Genomic DNA, 13,964 nt, shown 5'->3' with positions numbered 1-13,964 from the left:
TTACTATAGCATTTAGTAATATACAAATAATATACTTAAAATAGTTTATTCTCTCAAAAACTTCTACCAGCATTTTTATTGCATTATTTATTCATTCATTTTTAAGAATCCAGAAAAAGTGAACTCCAACTCAACCTGCATGAAAGTTCCATGCAATTACAATTAGTAGAGTCCAAATTTCAAAGGTTTTATGTTATTTTAATATAATAATGATAGAATAAAATTATACTTAAATTTTTGCTTCTTTTCACATAGCTTTTAAGTATTTTAGAAGCAATTCCAAATATTGGTTTCTTTTGAAAAATGTTGCTTCAAATATTTGAGTCTTTTATTAATTTATTTTTTATAAATCTATCTTTATTGCATTTTTTTCAATTACCATTTTGTTCTTTTTTATACCCTCCACTCCCTCCCCCTAGCAATCACCATACCATTGTCCATGTCCACAAGTCTACAATTTCATGAACATAGGATCAGAATAAAACATAAAACAAAAAGGGAAATTATTCTGAATGACTCATGTAACTAATGTCATTTAAATAGGAGCCACTTCAATAAAGGACGTCTGCGTATTAGAGGCAAGCAAAAGAAATAGGAATCACATTGGCTGTGTGGCCATCACCCTACTGTTTCTGCTTCCTAGTTATGTGACCTTATTATGTTGTATAATCTCCTTGAGCCTCAGTTTACTTACCAGTAAAATGGTAATAATATCATTGCTTACCTCGTAGGTTTGCTGTGATGATTAGATGAATAAATGTGAAGTTTATATTGTGATGCCTGGCACATAGTAAGTATTGGATAGTTATTAAAATTACTAGTGTGGTGCCACATAGTTGAAGATTTACAGTCTGAACAAAAAGAAAAAAATGGCATCACTCCAGACATGAGGTGAAGATTTTCCCAACTATGGAACTGCCTTTCTTATAACTAGGCAATTACTATTTATCATTGAGCTTCTATATAATAAAGTCCAACCACACCAAAGCATCAGTATAAACTCCCCATCCTGTTCTCCTAATCTTGAATCTGGCAGGTGGTGCTAGAATAAACACTGATGGCAGTGACAGGCCTTTCTCTGTTCATCATCCACAGGTGGTTGTGTGAACTGCTTCCTGACGGGAACCGAGAACCCCCAGACCTCCTTCCCGGTCACTCCATCCATGTTCAGCAATTGCGCTGCACTTCTCTGACAGTCAAGTCTGTCTCCATTTTCATGAGTAATTGCTAGCTCTTCAAAAACCCCCAGCTTCAAATGCACTTCAGACAGTAACTCCAACGCCAAGTGTTCTGCTCAAAAGCAGTCACCACCCAGGAGTGCTCTGCCTTGGTGGGCAGCTGGTTAGGCACCTGGTGTCAGCTCTTTGGTGAGCACTGCACTGAGGCCACTTCTATCTGCTAGGCACCCTGGGCTCAGTGTCCTGGGCCAGTGAACTTGCCAAATCCACACAAATATTTGTGACCTGGGAAAAAATGATGAACTCTAAAATGCAAATGAAAAACCAAAGTTGAGGTAATAAAAGTTTAAGTAAAGGCCTATTTCTTTTCCATTGCTATTTCTATTTAATTTAATTAATGGTGTAAAATAATATGCATAAAAATTTCATTATACTTACAAAACTTGCAGATTAGGTTTTTGTACTTTACATAACTTTCTGACAATTCACAACGATTGCCAAGAAATATCAACCAATTATAAATTAAATGTTATAGCCAAGTAACTTTAAACTCTGAAAAAAATCTTCACAAGAAAAATAATTATTTCTGTGTGGAATATGGGTGCATTGAAATACATATGCAATGATATAGCAGCGTGACTCCAAAGTAGGCGCTTAGGAACCACTAAGGTCTGTTCCTTCTGGCTTGTAGGCCTTGGGAATACAAGGATAAGACATCTCCTGCCCCCAAACTGCCACTAAGTTTAACACAAAAGACCAACAAAGAAACACGAAAGGACCCACAATAGAGGTAAGCACCCATCGCGGGCCCCCCCACACACACACACACTCACACTTACACTTGCAGGTGATGGGGACAGAAGGTATGATCCTCAAGGGACGTCTTCACTGATCTAGCAATCCCAATCTTGAAGAGTGGAATTTCAGTCTAGTTAGGGTGTTAGATTGGTATTAATATGAATGCGGTTCAAGTATGATTAGGATACATGACAGAGCATTTCACATTTGATCCTCATCCCAAAGCACATGAATGATGACTTTCTTGTATGTTATTTTTTATCAGTTAATGTATATTGAATACCTACTAGGCAAAGCAATCCTGTTCCAGGTATTAGGAATGCCTATTTGGCACTGCCCTATAATTTTGAAGACATTCCTGCAAAATTTGGAGAATGAAGCTAGTAGATCTGCAGACTTCTTTTTTAAATATGATATTGATGAAGCCATGGATTAGTAATTTGCTCTCAGTTTCAAGCATAGATAAGATCAACTGCGAATTGTGGTCATGCTCTAGTTCTTGCTCTCCATTCAGAAAAACAAGAGAAAGCTGATGAGTGGTAGAGCATTAATCGTTCTTTAATTGTAAATAATTTCCAAACATCTAGACACATGTTTAGATGTATCTAGATGTATTAGCAACACTAGCCCCCAGAACACTTCTCCCTACTGCTTTCAATTACAAAAATGATAACTGTTAGGTCAGAAAGGAATGTTGGCAGGTTGTTTGACTAGGGGAGGAGGGCAAGGATCTGTCCAGTCCCTAGGGCCAGCGGCCATTTGAGTCTCAAGTATTCTGAAGGACTAAGAGATATTCAGTATTCGTGGGCATCAGGGAAATGTAGGGTTCCATTAGGAAACGAAGAAAGGATGGAGAGCCAGAGAAGATGGGAAGAAAAGAAATAGGGAAAGGGCAAGAGAGGAGGAAGGAGGCAAAGAAAGGAAAGAGACAGATAAGAAAGGGCTGCAGATATTAGAGCATGTCTGGGAACACAGTGGCTCTGAAGTTCATTACCCCTCTACTGCTAGTTTTGCATTTTGAAACCAACAGCAAGAAGTCGTAAATGCGTTCTTCCCCCTCCAAGTTCTTGCAGATGAAGTGAGAGCAAATAAGGTAACAAGTATATCTAAGTGAACTGCTGGTTTGAGTTAAATCTAGTTTTTCCCCCCCCTCTGGTCTTTCTCTTTCGATTTACTTAAAATGTGGATTAAAAAGTTTGTCCTCTTTAGTTCTTGGGAGTGAGTGTCATTTGCTATGACAAGTCATAGTTTTGAGCCCAACAGCATGGAGAGTGTGGTTGGTGTGGTTTTATAGAAAAGTGCTTGGCAATCATAAAGCAAATGCATTGCTAAATCAGAACAATAGGTACATTAATCCCCTGAATAAATTAGTATTAGATTCAGTATTCTAGATGAGAATGAGCTAACAGGATATTTCTGTATTTGGCTCGGAAAGACGTAACTGAAAATGAATCTTCAACTGGCAAAAGAAAGGGAGGTTTTCTTTTTCAATGTTCCAGTGCTGTTTTAGAGGTTGAAAAACAGACATTCTTGTAATAATATGACCTTGTTAACCTTCCAAAAGAAGTTTAAGATTAACCAGAAGGGATATTACTTGGGACAGAACATTAATAATACATACTGCAATGAAACAGATGCAGAAGAAGCCAATAAGCCCACTCAAAACTAATTATTTAGTAGGCAAAACATCAAAACCGAGTCGAAAGATATAGTTTGCACAAGTTTGCATTTGTGCCCGAGCCACTGGGGCCCAAAAGGATCATCGCATTAGCCTGCTGGCAGATGCATCCAAAGAACTGGCCGACTTGTGTCTTGTCATCACAATGCGTCTTTCTGTTAAATGGTTTCAAATGTTTGACAAGCCCAGTACAAAGCTATCCAAGGAAACGCTTTCCTTCGAGGGATTAGATTCTTGCAGCCAACCATTAACACTGGCCTTTGTCAGCGATTCAGCCCACAGTGGGGGCAGGGCAGGGTGGGGGCTTCTTTCAGACAGACTGGTCTCAGGGAGCCTCTAAAGGAAACACTGAGTGCTTTGTTACTGCTTCTTCACACATAATTAACAGAGGTTTAACTGAGGCAAAGGGGTTTTTCCTTGTCTTCAGCAATTTGTCTTTTTTAAAAAATAATTATTCTAATCTTTATCATAGTTAAGCAGTAGTCTAATCAGATTGCAATGAGACTAATCACTTGATTCCTAATTAAATGGAAAGAAATCATCCAACAAAATGGTATTTTTCTCAAGTATGTACACCTACCAAAAAAGCCTTGGGCCAAATTACTGCCAAGAACACTCAGAGCCATGGAAAACAGGATCTGGCTCCCGATTAGTATTTCTCTCCCCAACAGGGCAATGGTACAAGAGTAAATTCTTAGAGCAGCTCTCCTTCTCATTCAGTATTTATTACCATGGAGGCGCTTGACTCTCACTTGGTTTGCAATTTGTTTTCATGGAGTCTTGCTTCTAATTAAAAGTTGACCCTATCTCTTATCATTTGTTAATGCCCTCAAATCTTTTCTTCTTCTTGTTTTATCTCCCACTTCAGTTTCCAGAAATCATTGACTACACAGAGAAACTTTGGTAGCTCATCAACATCCTCAAAAACTGTCCCCTGTCCCCACCCCTAAGGCAGACATGACCACATTCCAGCTGAAAGTTGGCTACTTGACCTCACATATGTTTCCCTACATTCAATTCTAGAAGCACAGTGAAATAGCACAGTTTCTTGCTCTAAGTCATGTGCTCTGTTATGGCCCCTAGTTCCAATCTAAAGGTGTATTATGGAGCCAGTACAATACTAGACATGCTGTAGTTAGATCATTTTCCCAGCCTCCAACCACGGGAATGTTTAGGGCTTTAGCACAAGGCCCCTTACTGACACAAGAACAGAACTTGGGTTTACAGATCACTGTGAACTGGAAGAGTCATTCAATGTAGAACATGCATGTGTATATACAAACACATTGTGTTTTACCTTAATATTGTTGTACACTCATTCTTCAGTTTTCTGTTGTAGAACCAGGGTCTTTTGAATTTACTAACTTGGGTGTACCAGTTGAGTCTATTCTCTGAACAACTCCATACAGACTTGTCTATGAAGTTCAAGGCTACTTCTAAAAATTCTTTTAAGCAAATTGGAATTTACCAGTGTTTGCAAAGAGCACACTTAATGCAGAATCATTTATGTTAATTTTTCTAATATTTGACAACTCACCAATGTTTAATTCAATATAATTGTTAAAATTACTCTCTTTTGTGGTGTCTCTTCAACTTTCTGAACTTATTTTCCACATTAAATTTCTTTCTTTTCACATTTTACTGCTTTAAATATTTAATTAATTATATCATTGTACAAGTATAATAATAAGTACACCTAAAACAGTTTATGGAACATTTACAACTAATATAAAGTTCTTAAATATGACACAAAAAGCAAGATCCATTTTAAAAATTGATAAATTCAACCTTAAATTAAAATCTTATGCTCTCCAATGACACTATTTAGAAAATGAAATCATATACCACAGACTAGGAGAAAGTATTTATAAATCACACATCTCATGAACCATTTATATCCAGAATATATAAAGAATATTTATAACTCAATAGTTAAAAGACAAACAATCCAATTTAAAAATGGGCAATTTTTGGAATGGTTATTGCGCCAAAAAAAAGGATATACCAAAGTTTCAGAAGCACATGAAAAAATGTCATTTATTAATATCCCCATCTCGTGGATAAAGAAACTGAATCACATGGGGGAAATGTATTTGTGGAGCCAGGACCCAGGCAGCATGACTTCAGGTTCCCGTCTCTAAGGTGCTGCATATGTGCTGTCTCCCAACCAAATAGCCGGCCTGATTGCTTCATCCGAACTAAGTTTAACGAGATTTGGTGCGTTCTCTATATTTTCCTATACCCCTGGTAACACAAGGTTCCCACCACCTTACCTATCCAGGACCTCAAAAATGGCGGTTTCAAGTGGTTCAATCACAACTTTATTTTTCTCAAAAGTTTGTGAAACTAGAGCTATTTTAGATTTTAAAACATTCTCATAAGAAGAGAGACAGGCTAGGCAGGGCTGGGGAGAGGAGTGGGGGGGGAATGGGGACAACTGTAATTGAACAACAATAAAAAATTTTCAAAAACATTCTCCTATACAGATTCAAGCATTATCTAATTCCTATTAGTACTAATTCCACAAAGACTTTGGCTTTTTATACAGTGACTACAAATTGTTCAATCTGCTAAAATCTATTACCCACATTATTGCTGTCTACATAACCTCCTAGTTTTCACGTCTTGGTATTTGTTCTTTTTAGATCTTTTTCATTAGTATTTCTGAAGACATCTACTTTGTTCTCATCTTTTTCAAAAGGAGTAGATGGGTGATTGCCTGCCAGAGGCAATGAAGACAACACCAGTAAGAGTCTTCATTTTCAATGACACAGCTTTTGATCACCACTGTTTCTTGAAAATGTTGAATATTACTTTATAAGCATGAAGCTCCACACTTATCTTCTTATTTCTGGTTTTGTAAATTTCTAGATTCATGGTGAGTAAATAATCTTCTATTTTTTATGTGACTCAACAGATGCATAGAGAAATATTGTCCTGTGTTCTATTATTGATAAACTGTTCAAAACCCTTTTCTAAATAAACAAGAAGGTAAGTTTTTTTCTCTTCTACCCTCAGATTTTTGGAACAAGCTTTTTGAACTTTGTTTCCTATTTCTATGGCACTTCCAAAAGCACATAAGTATATAAAAAATAAAAAGTGCCATTTAAGACATGCAAACTTTATTGTCCAGTTGCATATTACCTATTGTTTGTGCATACCAAAATTATTCAATATGTAGGAAGATTCGATATTGTTCAGTCCGGATCAGTACCCTGTTAACACCACTACTCACTACTAGCTCAAGATGTGGACTCTTTAAAAAGAGGGTCTAGGTTTAGGCTGCCTCTTTTGCTGGAAGCTCTCTAAGAGCACCCTGTTTGCCCTGTGGTACAGCCTGCCATCCTCCCAAGACTGGGGGTCTCTCTAGACATGTGCTGCCCAGGACCGTAGCCACTAGCCACAGGAGCCTCTTGAGCACTTGCAGCGTGTCTAGAACAGTTACTATGTGCTGTAAGCAGAAAATACTCACCCAATTTCAAAGAGTTGGCATGAAAAAGAATGTAAAATATCTCATCCATGGTTTTTTATATCGATAACTTGTTGAAATAATATAGCTCTACATAATATAGCCAAAGTCTTTGTGGAATTAGTACTAATAGGAATTAGATAATGCTTGAATCTGTATAGGAGAATGTTTTTTAAAATTTTTTATTGTTGTTCAATTACAGTTGTCCCCATTCCCCCCCCCCACTCCTCTCCCCAGCCCTTTGGGATAGCTCTTTCTGTAGAGCACCAACAAGTGTTCTGCAGTCTTGTAACTCACAGCTTTGCCTGCAGGGAAGAACCTGGCTCAGTTATATGATTCCAAAGAAAAATACCTATTGATCTGCCTTAGGTCAACTGTTCCACCCTCAGGACAAATTACTATGGCAAGGAGACAGGGTTCTGTGGTTGACAAACAGGACATGAAATACATGGATTGACAAAGCAAGATGACAGCTATTCCTCCGAAGAATGGGGGTGCTGGGCAGACGCAAGTGTTCACAGCGATTGGCAAGCTCTTTAAACAGGAAATTTTCATAAGTCAGCCTTCCTGATAGTCTTCAGTATAATGGAAACCACAGCATATGTAAAACAGGAACCATCACTATATGCTCTTTTAGGCTTTATACTAAAATGCAAGCAGGGGTGAGAAATCATAACCAAATGGCAAAGCCTTAAGTAAGTAGACACTGTTTCATTTAGTCTTCACAACAACCCTAGGGAGTAATAGTTTTATTATTTCTAGTTTACAGATGAGCAACTAGAGTCTTAATTTACCAAGTTACTTAGTTACTAGTAAGTTTTGAAAAGGAGGTAAGTTCTCAGGAAGCTTAATTCCAGAAGCTGCTGTTTAAAATTATAATGTACATACAGTAAAAATATTCCAGAACTTTTCTATATGTTGACTCCTTTGATACTTAAAGAAAATGAATAAAAAAATACCTCCATGAGGGCAATATTATTATCTAGACAAGGAAATATAGAGATAAGGAAATTTAGGCTCAGAAAGATTGTATAACTAATAAAGGGTAAGTGTTTGGGTGTAGATTCTTAATCAGCTCTGTCTGGCTCCCAGCTTATTAGACTGACTTCTGAACAATGGTTGCCACAGTGTGGAGATATGAATTGCTGGCGTGGTGGGGACCATAAGCAGTTTGGTGAGGTGGGACTACAGTGTGCACAGGAGAGAACAATAGAGGGTGGGACTAGAGAAGCCAAACTAGGGTGGAATGGATTGAGAGGTCATTTATTTCATGCAAGAAAAGTTTTTAATTTATTCTAACAGCAACATAATTTAAGCCAGAGATGAATACAGTCAACCAGATTAACACTGAATCAGCATATATGCTGTGAAGATTTTGACTCTAGGAAAAAGTTTGCAGTAAGTTTTCTTTTTAGACTTAGAGATGAAGAGGAAGACATCGACAATACCTGGACTTCATAAGAAGGGACTTCTTTTATCTCGGTGTCTACATTTACTTGTATCCTTCAGTGCTTTCATATTTCAACTCGTGCATAGATGTCAGTAACAACTGATAGTTGATTATTGTCTTGTGACTACTTATTAAGAATCATATTGTATTAGGTATCCCCTTTCCCAGTTATCCTCATTTGGGATAGTTATAAAAGAGTGTGCTTAATTGATGAAAAGAAAAAAAAAAACAGTGATACAGATGAGCCTGAACAGCTTCAGCTGTCAAATCCCAATGTAGATTTTACATCTGGTATTACAAACTGAAACAAAAGAATGTCTTTCTAAAATGGCTCCTAGATGATTGTTGTTACTGTCATGATTTTATTATTATTATCGTGGCTAAAAACTGGCCTTGTGGCTTTTACTTTATTAAAGTCACCATCCGTTTTATTAACTAATGGGTCCTAGGAGCAAAAAGGCAGGGCAGTGTTTGAGTTTCCTCTTCCTTGCACAGTATCTGCACACAGTATGTGCTTACCAAACACTTACTAAATAAATAAATGAAATTCAATTGAGGTCTTCACAAACACTGAGAATTTTCAGAATTTTTTCCCCCTGTTACTGTTCTGAAGTACAAAGATGGATAAGATGTAGTCTTTACCATCAGGTACAAATATTTGTTGAACTACTAATTTGGTAAATGCAATAACAGAGTACCACGCAAGTATAGTTCAGCCATCTAGCCCTGGGGCCTGAAAAGATGAGAAAAGATTGTCAGAAGACTTGAAGCATTAGCTGACTCTTAAAGAAAGGATCAGAGCTAGGGAACCAATAAGGGAGGAGAAGGCAGCAGTACGTGACCAGTATTAAATTCTCTCAACATTCCAGGGATAAAAGTTGAATATAAATTCACTTGGAGGATGGGGCATATTTCACCTGCCAATGCCTGGAGACCATCGGTTCACCCCTCAGTTATCTCCACCCACTACCACTCCACCTCCACAGTCAAGGGCAGTCGTCAGTAACCACAGAGAAATTGCTGGCATTGATGAAATCTAGTGTGAGAGTCAGGCTCATACAAAGCAAGCAAGGCCACTGGCCTGGAAAAGAAAGGCCTTTCTTCTCTGTGTGCTCTTCCTACACTTCTATAGAAAACAGAGTTCCTTTGGATCAAAGAATCAAAGAATCCTGGAGCAAGAAAGAAGAGTTACTTTTGTTTTTGTTCAAAACAGTTCCAGTAAGCCAGCCCCAGGCTGCACATCTCCAAGTCATAAATAATTGCTGCAGTGTGCCATAAAATGCTAGTGCCTGGCCCCATCTCTAATGTCGGAGCAAGGGGAAAGATGGAAGTCTGCAAAAGAGGGGTCGTCAACTTGTCTAAGCATCCAGAAAGTTTCTTGTGGCTACCTCACCTAAGGAGGAAGATTAGGGAAAAGGGCAAGGGCTTTGCAGTCATACAGGTGGGTGGAACCCTCCCTCTCCTGCATAAATAATTAAGTGGTCTTGAGCAAGTCACTCGACATTCTTGAACTTTAGGGTCCATATCTACAAAATGAGAATACTAAAACCTTCCTTGCAGGGTTGTTCTGTAATTTAGTGAAAGTATATTTTAATTTTTCAAAACAGGGCCTGGCACAGAGAAGGCACCTAATAAGTGGTAACTGGGAACTGTCCCTGCAGCAGGACCCCCAACTCTAGTGGCTCAATACAGGAAGCTTTGGAGAGGAGGGTGGGGCACCAGAATCAAGCCCGATTGCATTGACATACTCAGGGTCACTGTCCAAGGCCAGGCTCATTCCCCTTGCTAATTGTGAACTAATAAAACTCCAGCCAGACCTTGCAGGACATTCCCTTCTAGTCTTGCAAACACTGACACAACACCCGTTTGGCTTGTTTGATTGGATGTGACATCAGTTTTTCCTTGAGAAAGACCCTTTTCCCTAACAAATTGGCTACATCACAGCTCAAGGACTTAGCCAAAAATCATAAAGAGGGCCTGATGGAAATTCAGTGTATTAGAACAAAAAATGTTTTTAAAATCAATCATTAAATAAAACAAAATAGAAAAAAGGCCAATTAAAGTTGGTTTTTAAGTATTTTGTTTGTTTTTGTGTTTGCTTTTGTTTTACAGGTTGTAGAATTAATAGCCAAAGCACTTTCCAGGAAAAATTGCATTAATAAGAAGAGTAGGCACCTTGCAGATTACATGTTAAAACAGAATTTAAGCCCTTTTACAGGAAAGTAGTTTCAGTATTTACTTTAGTCCATCTTTTGCCCAGTAAATATTTGTGTTTCTACAGTATCCTGTATGATACACACACACACACACACACACACACACACGCACTATATGCACAAACATACACACATATATGTGCACACACACATACATATCTTTGAATGATATTTTTCTGTAACTTTATATATCACCTGGAATCTATTGCACACTGAATATTTGAGAATGGATCCAAAAACTATAAAATAAATGTTTGAGGGTTTTTTATGCTCTATTACAATCCAGAAAAAAATCAAATTGTTTTTCTTCCAATTTGAATTCCTTCTTCTTCGAGAAGAAAAAAAAACACATTAATATTTTATTTATGTAATATAAAACAGTGGAAGAGTGTGTCTATTTTATATTGTAGTAAACCAAGTTAGATACTTCAAAGTAAAAAATTCGTTCAGTCTATAAGAACCTGAGGTCTACACAGATGAAACTAAGCACTTAAATGTCAGATCTGGACATTACTTTGCATATCGAAAGCAATCTAAACACTGTGCTTGATAATTTAAACTTTTGCTCTTGTATATGATGCTAGCCTTGTTGTCAAGCATAAAACAGCACAGCAAAGGTTTACTTTGCAAAGCAAAGGACTTTTAATGATTGCATGACCATTTTTCTTATTCCCCAGACATTCATTCCACCAGGCTGTGGAGTATGAAAGAGAGAGGGCTTCACCCTCACTTTTCTCAATGGAGAGTTGTTTCTTCAGAATGGCTGCCCTGCCAGAGACCACACTTCCTAATCCCTCCTTCTATCACGTACGTACGGACATATGAATGATTTGCCCCGTGGAATGGGAGCAGCAGAAATGTATGTCACTGTGCTGGTGCGGTAGTGACCACTCACTTTCCTTGGTAGATGTCAACACCCAAAGGGACCTGGGATGCTGATGATGGCCACCACCTACTTGGACCTCGTATAGTTAAAGGAGGCAAAGCACTCGTCTCCCCACCAGGAGCTCCTGTAGTGCAATGTTATGTGAACAAAAATAAATCATTTATCTGGTTAAGTGACTAGAATTTGAGGATCTGTTTATTATAGCAGCTAGCATTACCATAACTAATACATGGTAGATATGATTATTTAAACAAAGAAACTGAATTATACAGCAAGTGATTAGACAATATACTTACTACAGATATCAGTGCGAATAAAGAATTGGGAGAACTACCAAAATTAAATAACAATGTGTAAGAGGCCAGCTCACAAAAATCTCCTTATTATGTGGTATCTTAGTAGATGCATCAAGCTATGGCTTCTGGCCCTCTATATTGAGGATGCAAAGTTAACTTTGCTCAGATGACCTAACTTAACATTAGCCAAACTCACAGGAGGTGAATATATAAGCCTGAACACCAATATATTCATTTACTATGATAACTACTTCTATTATACTATCACAGTTATTGGTGAAAAATGACTTCTTGTGGTGTTGAGAGAGGAAAAGGATTTTCTGAGACCCGCATGGGAGGATGGGGTTTTTTGATGATGTAAAATTAAGGGGGTCCCCCTTTTGATGTCCCAGCATCCCATCTTCGTCGGCCTCCCCATGGAAAAAGTCCAATCTCGTCTTCAGTGGGGACACCACACAAGCCAGTGTCCGGAGTTTCTGCTTCGTGTTGCAGTCCAGCACCCGGCAAGCTTGGCGTGTGTTTCCAACTGCAGTCCGTGGCCATGCTCCATCTTCCAGCTCCCTCCCTGAGCCTGTGTGTGGAGTCCCCGCAGTCGTGGGCCACATGGCTGCTCGGCCACAGGTTACGGAGAGGACAGGCAAGTGCACCATGCACGTGTGGAACGTGGGGTGAGAGAGAGAGCTTAGTCCTTTTGGAGCCCGCGCAGTCTGCCACGGGCCCCAGAGGCCACTAGATCCCCATGATTGTGTGCTCCTGGGTGAGAATAAGTGTGCAAATATGTGGACGAGTGCATTACCAGGTGGGGAGAGAGAGAGTGCGCTTCTTTGTTCCCCTGGCATTGTTACCTTGGGCTTGGGATAGACAGGTGTCTTTTCATTATGACCCCTGAACTTCCCCAGTTTTCACGAGCTTTGGATGGGTTTACACTGACTGCCTAGTTAGACTGACAGACTCTATATTCTGAAACAAGCCCCCGAGTCCCCAGCAATCTGGTACCGGAGGAACGAGGGAGGAGTGTTCATTCCCCTGGTGGAGCAATGCTGTGATCCCCTGGGGTGTGAAGCTGTAGCTTCCTGGGCACCAAGCACACTTATGCTTCACATTTTATTAAACTCAATGCCTGATTCCCTTCAATCCCCCTTTCTAGTGAAATAGTGACAGTAACATCTTGAGTATCTAGGATAAGTACTCCTAGAGACATAGTCACCAATCTTAGTTTTACCCCAGATTATATACGGACCTTGATCCTGTTAACATAATTATTTTAAATGATCAAGTTATACCACAAATGAATAGGTGAATATTACGTCATTATCTCTGCAGATATACCTGACTCACCTAGTAGAGACTTGGAAGTAATTTATATTGAAATAATTTCTTAAGATGGATTGCTACACAAATGACTATAGAAATCTTCTTTACATGGATATTTGCTAGTTTTACTCTAAATAATTGACCATTTTCTCTATTTTAAGGAACACATAGAAGACAAGAAGTAGGAATAAGAAAGAGGATTGAACTTTATGTTGTGAGGGATGAATGTCCCTGAAGAGAGATGCACACATCAAATTGAAGAGTTATTTCTCATGACCTCAGTACCTGGATTCATGGCCAAGAACACTGATGTAACTAAGTTATTTACAAACTTGCTGTACTTATGTTTGTGGGATGCATTTGGCTACACCACCCCACCTGCCTGCAGTGGATCAACCTCTAGAATGTATTTGTAGAACACCTGCTCCATGGGCCATCCCTTCCTGAGGGTCCAAATTTAAATTAAAAAAAAAAAAGCCCCATCAAAAAAAAAAAAATCTACTGGGCCAGGGAATTAGAAGGGCCATTTTAAGTAGACAGATACTTTTTAGGATAGAAGAAAAAGAGAAACCTTAAAATAAAAAAAAAAAAGTTCCTTTTAACATTAAATGTAGGTGATTCCAAGAGAATATAGTATACCTGTGAAAACTTCTAAGTGTGCTGGAACTTATTGTAACAC

Source organism: Artibeus jamaicensis, unplaced genomic scaffold, assembly GCF_021234435.1.
Source record: "Artibeus jamaicensis isolate MK-2021 breed Jamaican fruit bat unplaced genomic scaffold, CSHL_Jam_final contig_415, whole genome shotgun sequence".
In the NCBI taxonomy this organism is placed as follows: Eukaryota; Metazoa; Chordata; class Mammalia; order Chiroptera; family Phyllostomidae; genus Artibeus; species Artibeus jamaicensis.
Note: the sequence above shows the minus strand (reverse complement) of the source record.